Below are 14,542 nucleotides of genomic sequence, written 5' to 3'. Positions count from 1 at the left end.
TTCTGGTGTATCTCGAACACCTTGGACTGTGTTTGGCTCTTGGTCAGATTAGAAAAGGATAAAACAATTTTGTCAGACTTCATAGGGTTTAAGAAAGCTTTGTCTGTGGTTTCCCTTAACTGGACTTTGGTCGAGAGTTTAAAAGGGGGAAAATGCCTCAAACCGCCTAGTAGTTTTCCCTCTTTCCCACTAGATGGCCAATTGTGTTAAGGCCAAGAACCATTTTCTGTCTGGACATCTGGGAGGCCCTTGGTGAGAAGCATATGTCTCTCTCTGCCAAAGCCCGGATGCAAAACCTAGACACAAAATGTGCTATTTAGGCAGGACGCTTTCAGGCAATACCCTGCTGGGTCATAAATAATTTTTTCCATCACTTATGAGTTTCATAATCTCTCATTCCCAATAGAAATAATATTCAACAGTAAAAGCGAGGGACAACACATCTGTTAAGAGGTCAGGAACTATAATGAGCAGCGTCCCTTGAAACTGTATTTGAGACAGGAGAGCAGTATATAGCAATGTTTTCTTGTTTGGTCAGTTTCCATTTTTTTTTTTCCCCCTTAAAATGGCTTGGCACCGGTTTATGCTTCATATGAAATATTTATTATTGTCTTATTTACATTAATTTTGAATGCTTGATCAGAAATCTGATCTCTCTCTAGTTTATATGCTCACTTCCCAATAAACCAATTAAAACCCAGCTGCTATGCAGGAGAGAGAGAGTATGAGTCAGATCCTCTTTCCAAGGATTGTTCTTTTATAGATTGCTCTTGTGTCCTATTTGCCTGGCAGGAATTTAATTCTACTGAAGGAAAAGACAAACATCTAATATTTCACTTGGGGATGGCAAAATCTAAGAATCCTTACGGTTTCCCAGAAACAGTTCTGGGAAATGCTTTTAGGGAAAGCAATAGCTGCGCTTGTTATCCACCTGCTCTTCTCAGTATGTACAGAGCCAGATACTTGGTCATCTTGTATTATCTGATCCCTCTCACGGATTTGACTTCACAACAGGTGCTGTTTGTGTATTCACAGAGGTTCAATTAAGTTGGCTGTCCAAGCTCATCCTGGAGGCCTGTGTTTGTGCAGAGAGATTAGGTTTGAGCTGAGGACTCCCTTTCTGGTTGTGGCCAGATGTTAACAAATTTCAGTGCCTCAAGATGCATCTTGGACACTTGTGGCATTGTGTTCTGGTTTCAGCTGGGATAGAGTTAACTGTCTTCCTAGTCGCTGGTACAGTGCTATGTTTTGAGTTCAGTATGCGAAGAATGTTGATAACACTGATGTTTTCAGTTTTTGCTCAGTAGTGTTTAGACTCAAGTCAAGGATTTTTCAGCTTCTCATGCCCAGCCAGCGAGAAAGCTGGAGGGGCACGAGAAATTGGCACAGGACACAGCCAGGGCACCTGGCCCAAACTGGCCAACGGTGTATTCCATACCATGGGACGTCCCATCTAGTATAGGAACTGGGGGGAGTGGGGGCGGGGAATCGCCGCTCGGGGGACTGGCTGGGTGTCGGTCGGCGGGTGGTGAGCAATTGCACTGCGCATCGTTTGTACGTTCCAGTGCTTTTATTATTTCTGTTGTCATTTTATTAGTGTTATCATTATCATTATTAGTTTCTTCTTTTCTGTTCTATTAAACCGTTCTTATCTCAACCCACGGGTTTTGCTTCTTTTCCCGATTTTCTCCCCCATCCCACTGGGTGGGGGGGAGTGAGCGAGCGGCTGCGTGGTGTTTAGTTGCTGGCTGGGGTTAAACCACGACACATTGCCACAAGTAATGAGGGCGCCGATTCCCACAACTTAGGTTTTTTGCTGTAGAACTGCATTTTCGTAGTTTTTAGTCTAGGAAGATCGCAGTTTCGGCAAAAGCGATGGTTTCTGTTGTCCTCCTCCGCAGCTTTGCAGTCCTTTGTACCCCCTAGCGACCACATTCCCTTCCTTTCAGTGGACTGTCTTCTCCGCAAACTCCAGCCAGCTTGGTTGTCTCAGGGAACGTATTTTGTCTACGTTTCCCCTTACTTGCCCTCACCCTTGACATCAAAGTGCAAACACACTCTCCATGGGAGATGCACATAAATGAGGGTTCCCTGTACAGTGCAAGCTGAAGAGCAAAAGGCCTTACAGCTGGGAGCAGTCCATGAGAGTGGGCCTTTCGCTTAAACAAACACTGAGCTTTTCTGACGACGCCCGAGCCAAGCAAGGAATAAACTGGTGTGAGCAGGCACGGGGCTGGGTCTGCCGAGTGGTGTGTTTATGACAAAATGGTACCAAGGAGCCAGCTTGCTGCTACTTAAGAGACTGCTGCAGAATGTAATCTGGTTTTTGAAATCAGACAGAGAACGGGACTGTGACTCTGGGTAGATGCCATTCTTAAATAAATAAATAAGTTCAGTCTGAACAGAAAGAAAAAGCTGAAATTTTCCATGGTAGAAGACCCCCCCAAAATGTCAGTACTGGCTCATCATTTATTTCCCAAGCTATCTTCTTCCTGCCCCACTGGGCACTTACAGACTGCTGCTTTGCAGTCTCGATCGTCCCTGTGTGTCTAGTTGCCAACCACGAGGACTCGGGGATCCAAGTGTCCCGTGAGGCTGTTGCGTTTTTGTTACATCTCTTACTTGGAGCTGAGTGTTGTTTTGCTGATTCAGGCTTTCTCGGGTGTCATTCCAACTGTTCTACTGATGACAAAGAGCAGTCTCTCTTCTAGCAGATGTAACTGTAAACACCACCAGGAAAACAGACTCCTGAACGTGGTGATGTTTATTGTGGAGTAACACATGCTGAGCGTGGGTGCCTTGGTAACAGCCTTGTGTTTCTGTTTCAGGCTCTGCTCATGGAAGAGAGACTTCCGTGGGAAATCCTGTGGGGCGAACCTGTTTGGTCCCATCCTGATCGCAGTCTCCTTTTTCAGCTTTTTGTCATCTGAGGAAACATGCTGTCAGAGAAGCCTTAAAGCAACCATGTGAGTTCAGCATGGAAGATGTCCCTTATTCTAGCTATGTGTGAACATGCAAGCTGCAAATTATGCCTCCATCCCAGGTCTCCGTTGACCACAGGGGCTCAGAATTTTTAAAAGCTCAGCTAAGAATCCTCTCAGTTGGGGCAGATCCAGTTAGCATCATGGCAATGAAAACATGTTTTGGGTATGTTTAGGACCGAATACTAGTCTCAGCTAAGGCAGCAGCAGTTTTGCTATTTAGTTCAGTGGGACTCTACGCTTTACCCATGTCGCTCCCCTTTTTTTTCCAATAAGAATTGAAGTCTAGCTGTAAGTCTTACTATGAGGTAGCAAAACCAAAGTGAGCTGAACGGTCTTCTCCATGCCTTTTTATGTTAATACAATTGTACATCTTGTAAGTGACTATTTAAACATAGCCCTGTATTGATGTAAGGCGGAGTCAGAAGCTCCCAGGGCAGTGGTTTTCAAACTGGGATCTGCGTCCTGCTGTCTTGTCTGTACACATCAATCTGTGGAAGGTATTTTAAAAAAAAAAAAAAAAAGGCTACTCCAGTGAAATGTTGAGGGGTCTGCAAAAAGGCAGACATTTTTATAGAGCAGATAGTGCTGAGTTTCATGGGGGTTACAGTAAAAAAATTTCATGGGTCCTTTTGAAAAGTATCGTGTAAAGAATCTATTGTCTAATTACACAAAACAAGTGCCTGGCTCCACAAAGGCCTACTCACATGAGCGGTCTCTTGACAAGATCCATTTTAAGTCAAGAGAATCACAGGACTTGAAGGTTTTAATGATTTTCCAAAAACTACTTAAACAGTACAATTAAATACATATTCATATTCCAAGAACAAAATTGTTGTTCAAGTTAAATATTAATTCATCTAAAATTGACATCTTGATTATTTTTTCTCATAATTGGACAGGTTTAGGCAGCGGGCATTTGAATGTCTTGACTGCCCAGATGCAGCTACATCATATGGTCTTAGTGCTTGCTCAAACAATGATCTCGTTTCTGTCATTTCAGAAAAATCCTGGATAATTTTAAAGATGAAAAACCGCCAGCAATCCCCTACTGCAATTTAACTTAACCCCAAACTTCTTCCTTTACAAAATACTACAAAGAATGAAGAGCACACAGGAGGTAAGCAACCACAAAACAAAACCCCAAAACCTACAACAGTAGTTCAGGGTAAAAATTTTCTTTTTATGTTTAAAGGGTGCTGTTAAGTGTTTTGAATTAAACTTTCTATCAACCGTTAAATTTTGAGCGGTATTTCCACAAGTTATTTTTTCACGTAAGTTATTACCATGTCCTTGAACAGGCCCGCGTATTGTCGTTCAAATATAAATGGTGTGTTCCCATACCCAATGCACCCGTGCGTTTGCAGCAGTGTTGTGGCTGTGACAGTGTACAGTGCTCATGTGTAAAAGCAATTGAAAGGACTCACAAGCAGGAGAAAAAAAAAAAAAAATCATACACGTGACCATCATTTTATTTTAGGTTTCTTCATTGCATTTCCCACTGGACCCGAAGGAAACTTAATCTGCATTTTCTGTCTGACATGATGGAAGCTATGGAATCTTAAACTTTCTTGACAGCCTGCAAGACAGGGGTAAGGCTAAGGAAAACCACCCTGGCTGTGGTTGTTGGCATGCTTTTATACTGTATGCAAAACTTTGCTTTTCTTGTTTGAGAGGAAAGAGAAAGATCTTTTCCACGTACTTTTAATCATAAAAGGCCACTTTCATTAAGGGCTTGTCTCCGCTTAGCATCCTTGATGGGAAGAGCATATCCTGCTTGAGTAGGTTTAAGAAATGTGCTCGGAGGCTCGGACTCGCTCCCGTGTGGGGTTGACACTCGCTGTGCTGCTGTTTCCCCCGGCTAGTCTGCATTGAGTCAGCTAGGCTTTTCAGAGAGCAAGCAGTTGAAAGCACCAAACAGCTAAGATGCTGTGACAGGATCAGTGAACTTTGGGGGACTGGCCCTAAATGAGAAAGCTGAAAACCAGAACTGAATGCCCCTCTTGTCCATTTCAGAATAGGGGGTCAGAACTGGAAATAAGCGATGGAGCCAATAGCCTTCCTCAAAAAACCCCCCAACCAAACAAAACCCTGTGCAACCCCTGGTGTTCCCCTATCCATCCCTTCCCCTTGCTTCCCTCTGTCAGTCCTCCGCCACCCCCCCTCCTCTGCACGCACGCTTCTGTCTCTGTATTTTCCATCAAAGGTGGCAATGCCTCCTGCCTGCCAGAACGACAAGATGGCTCAGTCGCCCTGCAGTCAATCAGACAGCTTGGCTTGCACGGGAGAGCCGGGCCAGCCGAGTCACATTTTGACCTCCTTCATCTGCTCCTCTGAAAAGTTTTGGATCCACACAAACTCCTGATAGCATTCTGCTCCAGAGCCCCCGCACAGCTCCAGGAGCTCCAGGCGGGGAACGGCGGCCTTAGCCCCCAGACGCCCGGCACGGCTAGTCGAAGGGCCCCTCGGCTCCTCTGAAACGCCGCCTTTCTTGGCCGAAACCGCACGCCGCCAGCAGCCCGATTTGTCCTCGCAAGCCTTTTTGACGTGACCTTTGTTTTGGAAGCGGGTAGCCCGCTTCTCTCTTGTTAAATCCTTTTCCTCCCGCCTGAATCATTTTTGGCCAGTGCTCCCGGCGAAGACCCATCCTAAACCTACCACAGCTGTAGGCTCTGTCAGTCGGGGACAGCTCAATATGAAGGCCTGGCGGATTTGGGGCAGGAGTGGAGCATTCGGCCGAGCCTGTAATCAGCGTTTGTTTTTTTTTTTTTTTTTTTCCTTAAAGCGCAAGAAAACGGGCCGCGTGTCCCTCCTTTCAGCTTCCTCAGGGGAAGCAGCCCTTTCCCGCCCTTTCCCGCCTCCTGGCTTTCGATGCGCGCGGCCCCTCCCTCGCAGCGGCCGCCTCGAACGTTCCCCCGCTGCGGGGCGGCGCCGCGCCCGCCCGGCCGCGCGCGCCTCGTTTAAACTGAGGCGGCCGTTGGCCGCGGGGGGGGCCAGCTGCGCGGCGCTGATTCCCCTCAGGGGGGCAGCGGGCGGGAGCCGTTAGCGTGAGGTGAGGTGAGGTGAGGGAGGGGTCGCTCCCCTTCGCTGTGAGGCGGTGTCCTCAGCGCTGGCCGCCCGCGCAGCATGTTCTGGAAGCGGTCCGAGGGGAGGGTGGGCAGCCCGGTAGCCCCGTTCCCGCGTGTCCCGATGAGTCCGACGAGACTTTCTGGGTAAGAAAGCTGCAGCTGCTTGGGAGATGAGTCCTTTTCACCACCTTAGGGTGGGGGGTGGGCTGGGTGTCCTGGGAGGTTAAGTCCTGGTCACAGCTTCTTATTCCCAAATAAGTCTAATGGCCCCATTTCCTTCCCGCTGCTTCTGGGAGCACAGGCTTATAGGTTGCGTTTGAGGAAAGTGGGGTTTTAGCCCTATTGGAAGCCATATGTTTGGAAACAAAGGGTGCTGAAAGGGGAGCAGGCTGTGTCCCGCTGTGAGAGGCTGGAAGCATTTCTGTATTTTATGGTCTGGCTAATAAAGAATGGATTTAGCTCAAGTTTTGTGTTTTTGCAAAACGGGTTAACTCTGCCCAATATTGTGCAGTGGCTCTGCTTATACTAAGAGGCCTTAAATCTCCTTTTCTGCAGTAGTAGCTTTTCTTTTTTTTGGGCTTACCTGCTGTGCTTTCAGGTAGGTGAGGAAGGTGTGTGCCAAGGAACTTTCCCTCTAAACCTGCTCTTCAGATACTTCATTTTATTAATTGGGTTTTTCTCTTATTATTTTCCATTTTATAAATGTTACTTGTATAAGAGCACCAGGGAAGGGTTTTCAGCACTGCCCTATATACTGTTGCAATTTCAGGTGACTCTACGGTGGTATGTAGTAATTCATAGATCGTACGTTAATTCTCCCAGCTTTCTAAATCTCTATGTAAAAGCTCTGTGTGAAATCTGTTTTACAGTGGTTAATTAAGAAAAGGAATGAGCACTTGTTCATGGCTTTTTATGTTGGTGGATATAAAAATTGTTGGGACTCTTCTTATTTTTCTGCTGTGTCTGTATCCTTTTATTCTGGTTGCTCAACTGGCAGTTTAATTAATGCATTAAATAGAGGTCAGATAGCAGTATATGTCTGTGGAGTGGACTGGACTGTTGTAGCTTCCTTTCGAAGCAATGGTTTGTTTTAAATGTTATCTGCTGTGGTGCTCCAGTCAGAGACCTCTTCGGTCACGATGTTTGAGATGACCTCAGTGCTGCTCCAGTAGGTGAGGAGAGCTCATCCATGTGAGATGAATTCAGTTAGTAGTTTATTATATGAAGTGATGCTTCTGTGAAGCAAGCTATTTCAGGTCATTTAGAACTGTCCATGTCTAGTTACAGTATGTGTAAAGTAATTTGATGTCTGCTACTACAAATGCAAGGGTTAAAAATAAAAATAAACTCTTAATTGATAAGGAAGTATACCTTGTCTGTGCCACAACTTGGTTTCAAGAAGGATGAATAGCTTCAAAAATATGGGGGGGTTATTTTAAAAAAACAAAAAAAACCCCAAAACAACCCCCAAAAACCAAAACCAGAAAAAACCCAAATGCACAAAAAACCCCAGCAAACAACAAAACTTTCCAGTGAAAGTAGAGTGGGACTGGTTCAAGATCTTTTTTTTCTGTTAGGATGTTTCTTTATGAGAGTAAGCTTTGCACACTTACAGGTGTTTAAAAAGTATTGGTTTCCGGTGAACACTGAACAGAGTGAATGTTTGGGCTTTTATTGTTTTGGTGATTTTTTTTTTCTTGTTTTGTTTCCTGTTTGTGGGGTGTAGTGCAACAGAAAAAAGAAATTAAAGCACTGGGTGTTTGGGTGTTTCTGAGATAAAGCTGTCCTGGGGGATCTGCTGCCTGAAGTAAATGGCACAGGTGGATATGGTAAAGAGTATAACAAGTTCTTAAGTTAAAGAATAGGAAACAGGTGCATGTGCTCATCAAAGAGTAGGCCTTCAGGAATGTTTCTTTCTTTCTTGGAGTTACTAAGAAAATCATCTTTATGGTTAGGTAAGGGCCAAGTTCCATGAAGGGGCTGCAGTATTGTTCCTGTGCTGACAGGGAAGCAGAGTCATGGGGAAAGAGACAGCGGCATGTTTTTGTACTGAGATGTGAAGCAAGGAGATAATTATGACTTTATCGGTTAAGTGTCAGTCATTCTGTCTCTCTCTGTTTTGACACATTCAATTCTAGTGACTGGTGGTAAAGAAGATGAGAATGTTAGGGAGGTTTTGAAGGAGAAATTTTAATGGGGGGAAGCAAGGGGAGAAAAAAAACCTGTCGAAGACAATTTCTGGCAGGCAGTCGGGTTGCTGGTGCAGACAGATTGGCTGATGTTGATTGTTGACAGCTTCTGCAGCTTGCTAATTACAACTGTAAAAAATTCAGGTGAATGACAGTAACTTGAAATGTTAATTCTGCTTTTTTTTTTATTTTGCAGCTGCAACTGTTAGTTGGCTATCGCTGTAATTGATGGACACTGCCAGTTGCTTAGACAGATGGAAATTAATACTTGTGTTACCATTAGAACTCACTATCACAGTCACGTTTTCATTAGTCTCCTGCACTGAATTAATGTGTACAAGATAGCGTGTATAGGAGGAGCACATGCAACTTCTACCTGCAGACCAGCCAGCGGCACTGTGCTCATTGTGTGGCTGTGCAGGGTCGTGTATCTCTAAGCCGTGGTAAAAGGTGGTGAGACTGGGTTAAGGAAGTAGTTCGTTAGCTCCGCGTTCCTGTGGGCGCCATGGGTTGAGCCATCTGAGAGCTGGGCAACTGCTTTTTAAGGTTTGTGATTTATTCCGGTCACTAGGCTGGCCTTGGGAGGGACAGTACGGATGTGGGGAGGAGATGACTGCTCAGTGGTCCCCCGCACGAACTGGCTTCAGACTGGAGTAGTTTTCTAGAAGTGTTGTCTTGAATCTGATGGATGTGGGAAGTCTTAAAGTGTAGCAGTAGCATGGGTTTTCCCGCTGATGCCAAAACTCGGCTCTGCCTTGCACGAAAGGGGAACGGCTGGAACAAGAACGAATTGTTGTGCCTGTTTGCATTGAAGGCATGTGCACTGGGGGGAAGGGAAAAAAAAAAAAAAGCTTTCCGACACCAAATAAACAAAGTATGGTCCAGTCTGTCTTAAGGCTGGGAGGAATGAACTCTGAGTAAAGGAAGCTTCCCTGCAATGACAGTACCTGAGGTGGCCTTCATGTACAGGCTGTTTCTGCACAGTATTCTTCAGTAAGGGTAGTGGTTTCTCTGTATTTCACCTGGCTGCCTATTTTCACAAGATTTAAAGGCTGTATATTTTTTCGATGTTGTAAGCAGAGATTCCCTCGAGTCCTAAAGCCTGTGTCAGGAAGCAGCAATGGAGATTTTGGCTCTTTTTTTGGTTTTGTATGTCCATTAAATATTTGAAATGAGAAAGCATTTCTTTTTCTATGCTTAAATGAATTGAGACTAGACCTGTCAATTTCTGCTCAGGTTATACACAGCTAAGAAACAAGTTCTTTGGCTTTTGAATTGTTTCAGCGATGCCATACAGGCAACTGAAAGTATGCCAGGCTCTTTGAGCTGAGATTGTGACCTTCTCAGGTGTGGTGTGTGTTTGGTTTGTTTTGAGGGTGATAGCTATTGCAATAAAGCTGCTGTTTGTGTTAGGCCTGTGCACCCCTTGAGTTCCATGGCAGTTTATTGAGGAGACCATCTGATTTTACTTCCTGCTTTCACGTCCTGACTTAGCAATGTCTCTACTGAGTTATTTGAAGCAGCAAGCTATTTAACTTCTTTCAAGCCCCAGAACTTCAGTGTTTTCAAATGTTCCGTTTCTCCTATTTCAGTGAAGAAGGCTTATTGACTGTAAGACCCTGAAAAATGTTTTCTGGATGTAAGTGTGCAGCTACAGATGTTACCAGAGCTTAGAAGAGAGAAATACTTGCATTCCAAAATACTGGAGCTGTCCATCCAACCTAGAGCAGATGACCTGCTTGCTAGGCTAGTGCATGCAAGAACAGGCTCTCCGTTTTTCCTCAACTTCTGACAAAGGTTAGATGTTGTTAAAAATAACCACAATAATGTGGCGGTCTTTTAAGATTTGTGTCAGACTTGATGGAAACTTGTGGCTTAACTTGTTCATCATGGGAAATGCAGCTGTGATCTTAGCTGGTGTCTCTGAATTGTAGATGCCTGCCCATCATGTGCATTGGAAACTATAATGCCGGTTGAAAGGAAAATGCCTAGAGGTCTACAGGTAGGGTAAGTAAAAGCAATTAATAATGTCAAGTAGTACGCAGAGGAAAGGAGCAGTGGGGTGAGGTTTTCCGAAGTAGAGGTGTGATACTACAGGTGGAAGAAACAGATTAAGAGAGGTCTTTGACTGACTTGCAAGTGGGCCTGCTTTTGCTGTGTGGTGGTGGGGCGGAGGGGCTGGTTCAGGTAAAATCCTGCTCTCTCTGAATATGGACTTGCTTCAGCCTCACAGGGCTTGGTTGCTGAAGAAGGAGGTGGTGGCTCAGTTTATTTCTTTGAGGACTTAGTCCTTTCTGAGAGGTTCAGTCTTGTGGGGGTAAAGCAAGTCGGTGCATGCAAAGAGCTCCTCGCGTGCAGTGAGGGAGCACTGCAGAAGTGTTAGTCAAGTTGCCGAAAGGTTGGCTGCTCTTGAACTAGGACATTAAGTTCGTAAATTCTGAGACCTCTGAAGCTTGCTTTTTTTTTTTTTTTTTTGAACAGTTTGCAGAACAGTTTGCTTCAAGCTGGTGAGGAAAATGGTTTCCTTGGTGTTCAGAGACTGTGGCGAAGTGAAACTCTCTTCCCTGGAGGCGTTCGTGAGCTGTATTTAGAGGTAGGCTGACAGAACTGATAGCAGCTCAGCTGCAGGTGCAAATGTATCTCTTGCTGTTTTGTTGCTTCTGTGGAGGGCAGGTCATGCACACGCAGTTCTCTCTCCCCATCTCTCCTGTGACCACATTGGTACCTCATTCTAAGACCCACCAGGACTGAGTGGTAATTCTGACCTCAGAGCTAAAGTGTAAGCAACTGCACAGGAGCTCTTCGCTGGTCTGGTTAGCAGAGCTTTGATGTAAGTGTAGTTGTGCACTTGGTGTGCAGCACAGGAGATGTTCGTACACTAAAGGTAGGATTGTGTTGCCCACTGCCATGCCAATTACTGGATATTAATGGCAGGATAGCATGCATATGCCTAAACTGGGAAGCAGAAGGTTAATAGACGAACAGCACCAGAAGATCCCATTTATCAGTTTCTATTTATCTCTCCTTGGGAGGTGGCAGGTTTACAGTAAATACCTTCTGTCCTCCTAATTTCCTAATGATGGGGATAATGATGGAGAATGGTGAAGTCATTAACTGGGACAGCCTCTGTGCATCACTCTGTCAACCACATCTCTCCAAGACCTGCAATGAAAAGTGATGGGCCCCAGCTGTTCACCAGATTCTCTTCCCTTCCCCCCTCGCCATTCTCAACCCCAATTGCAGACTTAGCAATTAAGAAAGAGGGGGGAAAAAAGAGGGGAATAAAGAGGGGGAAAAAAGAGGGGAATAAAGAGGGGGAAAAAAGAGGGGAATAAAGAGGGGGAAAAAGAAAATCCACAAACCAAAAGACAAAAGCCAGTCCCTTCCTTTTCCACTGCAATGATAGCCCAGTCTGCCGTGTGTTTGTGGGGACGTACCACTCTGATCCTGTTTGGTGGTCTCAGTTAAGTGCGGTGGTATCCCTGGGCCTGGCGGTGTCACTCGGGCAAGGTGTGTGGTACTGGAGAGGGGAACGGTTAACTGAGATGAGCAGAACGTGGAAGAAGGTTGCGCTTCTGGGACAGAGGCATTGGGTTTCCTTTGTGCTGTCTTCTGCTCTTGCCTTCTCCTGAAGAACTTGTTAAACGTCTGTCGAAATGTCTAGCAGGTCTCTGCATCTGAAAGTGTCTGCTGGAATACTGATGTGTTTTGGTGGTTAAAAAATGGATGGGCAAACAGTTCTTGGTCAGGTGGTACATTGGGTAGAACTGTGGATACAGTAGCCAGGCTCTGTTTCTAGACCCCACACTTGAAGGTTCAAGTTCTGCAACACAAAGATGTCACTGAAACATGAACCAAAGTTCAAATGAAAATTTACTTAAGGAAATAGTTGTTTTGAAAAGATTTTTTCCCCATGGCATTTCTTTGTAGCTGACTCGAGGGGTTTTTTTGTTATATTTGTTTAGCATTTGGATAATGACTTTGACTCAACGAGTGTTTTCAGAGAGTTAAGAGTGCTTTACCATTTGTAACAGCCATGTATTCATTCAGTGAGTGCCTGTGATTTATCGCCAGCCCTATTTAAAACAATGCATTTCTCTCCGTGAGAGGTGGGAAAAACCTACCCCACCACTGGGGCAACTGGGCTTTTTCCTTACAGTGAATGGGAAAACACTGATGTGCGCGCTCTCATACGCTTACAGTTTTCTGGTAAATCTGAGCCTGTGTACATGTGCCTTCAAAGCAGCTTAGCTTGACCTGCTTTCTAGTGATGTACTAGTTCTTCAGCGAGATGTCTTTTTTCTTGGTTGTTATAATTCGTGCGTGAAAGCAATAGCTTTACCTGTAGCAAAGCCACAGGCACTTGCTGCGGCCTTGAGTATAGTGTAATATGGCAGAGCCGTCCAGAGCTGCTGCGGGTCATGCCTTTTGCTCTTGACTGTCAGCCTGTTGTGGTGTCTGAGAGTCTGGCCTTCTGCCTTGGCACGTTTTGAAAAGAGAGGCCTGCCTGAAGTGAGGTTTTCCTATGCATCCGCCATGTGTCGGGCTCATAAAAGAACTCTTGAGCTGTGGGAGCTTTGTATTAGAAAGGTTCATTAACTTTCAAATGTTTCAATTGAGAAATTTCAGTGCTCTCAGCAGTAGACCAAGGTGGCCAGCTCAGCCAAGAGTGTCCCCTGACAGTCAGGTACAGATGTGATTGCTAGTCAGAGTGCCGTAAGAAACGTAATAGTGTCCCAGAAAGTGTCGTACTTGAGCTGGAGAGGCTTAAAGCAGATAGCCCAGAGAGACTGTAAATAATTTTTATTAGGCTTTAATAGATAGGACGATAGAGGAGCCTTTAACTTGTAGCATGCCAGGAATTCAGTCTGCAAGGTTGTATAGCGTGTGGGGCCCATATTTATGTGACTCATCGTGTTCATTTAGCTGGCCTGGAAAATGTGACAGGAGGAAGTAAAACAGTTGTGGTGAGAGAAAGGACTCTGGTACTGGCCTAGTTCCGAGCAGGTGATTAACTGTGTTCCTAAGCACTTCAAGCCAGGGTAGATCGTGATGGTACAAAGGGGCAATTTTCTGACTAATGTCTCTGTAAATGTGGTATCTGAGCAGAGAGGCAGATTAAAAATGAAAGGCAATGGAACAGCTCTCTTGTTTGGGAGATGTGGCATTAGACAGTTATCACATTAGGCAAGGTGGAGAGTAAATGTTTCCTAAACATTTGTTTCTCCTTTATTTTCCAGTCCTAGATGCTGCTCTTGGCCATACGGACTCACAAAGATTTTTGTGTTGCCCCAAACTGCTCTGGTAGCTGCATGTCAGAGAATCTTCTCCCAAGGGCTTTGACTTAGGTTAACGGTCTCTGGCATCTCTTGGCTAATAACTTTATTTTGTATCTTCAGTCATAAGATTTTAGGCTGGGGAAAGTGATTTCACGTGTAATAATGCAGGTCACTCATCTCATTAACCTTGCGCTGCGCTCTAGGATTGACGTTTGACCGACGTCTGTTCTCCAGCCTTGGTTTAGACATGTGAGGAGGTGCCGGTTCAGTGGGATTCGAGCCTTCCCTGGAACGAACTGTGGGGGCTCCTTGATGGTTTTGCAGCATTCTTCCTCTTGTCCAGTTGCTTTTCAGTTAGCTGGCCTTGCCTGGGTTCTCCTGGACACAAAGTAGCTAGCACGTAAAAGCGAGGCAAAGCTTTGGATTTCAGCACTCCTGTGTTGCCTTGGTTCCCACAAGAGCTCCTAGCTGAAAATTAGAATATGCCTAGTTGTTAGTGTCTTAACTTCCTCTGATCTGGCTGTTCAGTGTCCTGCAGTACAAATATAGCAGTCCTGGGCCAGGCTCAACAGCATCAGCTGTTTTTGTGGCTAGCCTCTCAGCTTTGACACCTCAAGCATGACACAAATCAGGCTAAACAGAACATGCAATGTTAAACATCTGTTGACTTCTAAATAAGGAAAATCATATTAGTCACTCTGTAAGCAATCTGTATGATAATTTCAGGAAAACATGAGGTGGCTGTTCTCTCAGTGGAAGAAATAGCTGATATATCTTTTTACATACATAAACTAACTGTAGGAAAGACTTAAGAGCCTAGCGTGGAGCGAAGTTTTACTTCCCTGAGGTATGTTTGATGGAGAAAATAAAGGCAAGACAAATTGTCTACTGCTGCGGAAATTTGTTTGGGGAGGACAATATCTACAGGACCAAATCTTGAGGAAGATGGATGCTGTTACAGATAATGCTGGTCAAGTGAAAGAAATGTCACTGGAGCATTGTAATACCTATTCAAAATCATTTTT

At 45.0% G+C, this 14,542-nt stretch overlaps 1 long non-coding RNA gene across 1 annotated transcript; it reads left to right on the top strand.

Annotated features, from left to right (window-relative positions):
- The first annotated feature begins 2,789 nt into the window (after positions 1-2,789).
- Positions 2,790-4,546, top strand: LOC128152454 (uncharacterized). The gene is made up of 3 exons (XR_008238659.1): positions 2,790-2,966; positions 3,985-4,101; positions 4,462-4,546. It is a non-coding gene; the product is annotated as an uncharacterized LOC128152454 (long non-coding RNA).
- The last annotated feature ends 9,996 nt before the right edge of the window (positions 4,547-14,542 follow it).

Source organism: Harpia harpyja, chromosome 2 (genome assembly GCF_026419915.1).
Source record: "Harpia harpyja isolate bHarHar1 chromosome 2, bHarHar1 primary haplotype, whole genome shotgun sequence".
NCBI classification, from domain to species: Eukaryota; Metazoa; Chordata; class Aves; order Accipitriformes; family Accipitridae; genus Harpia; species Harpia harpyja.
The sequence above is the reverse complement of the archived record's forward strand: the minus strand, read 5'-3'. Positions and strand labels throughout refer to the sequence as shown.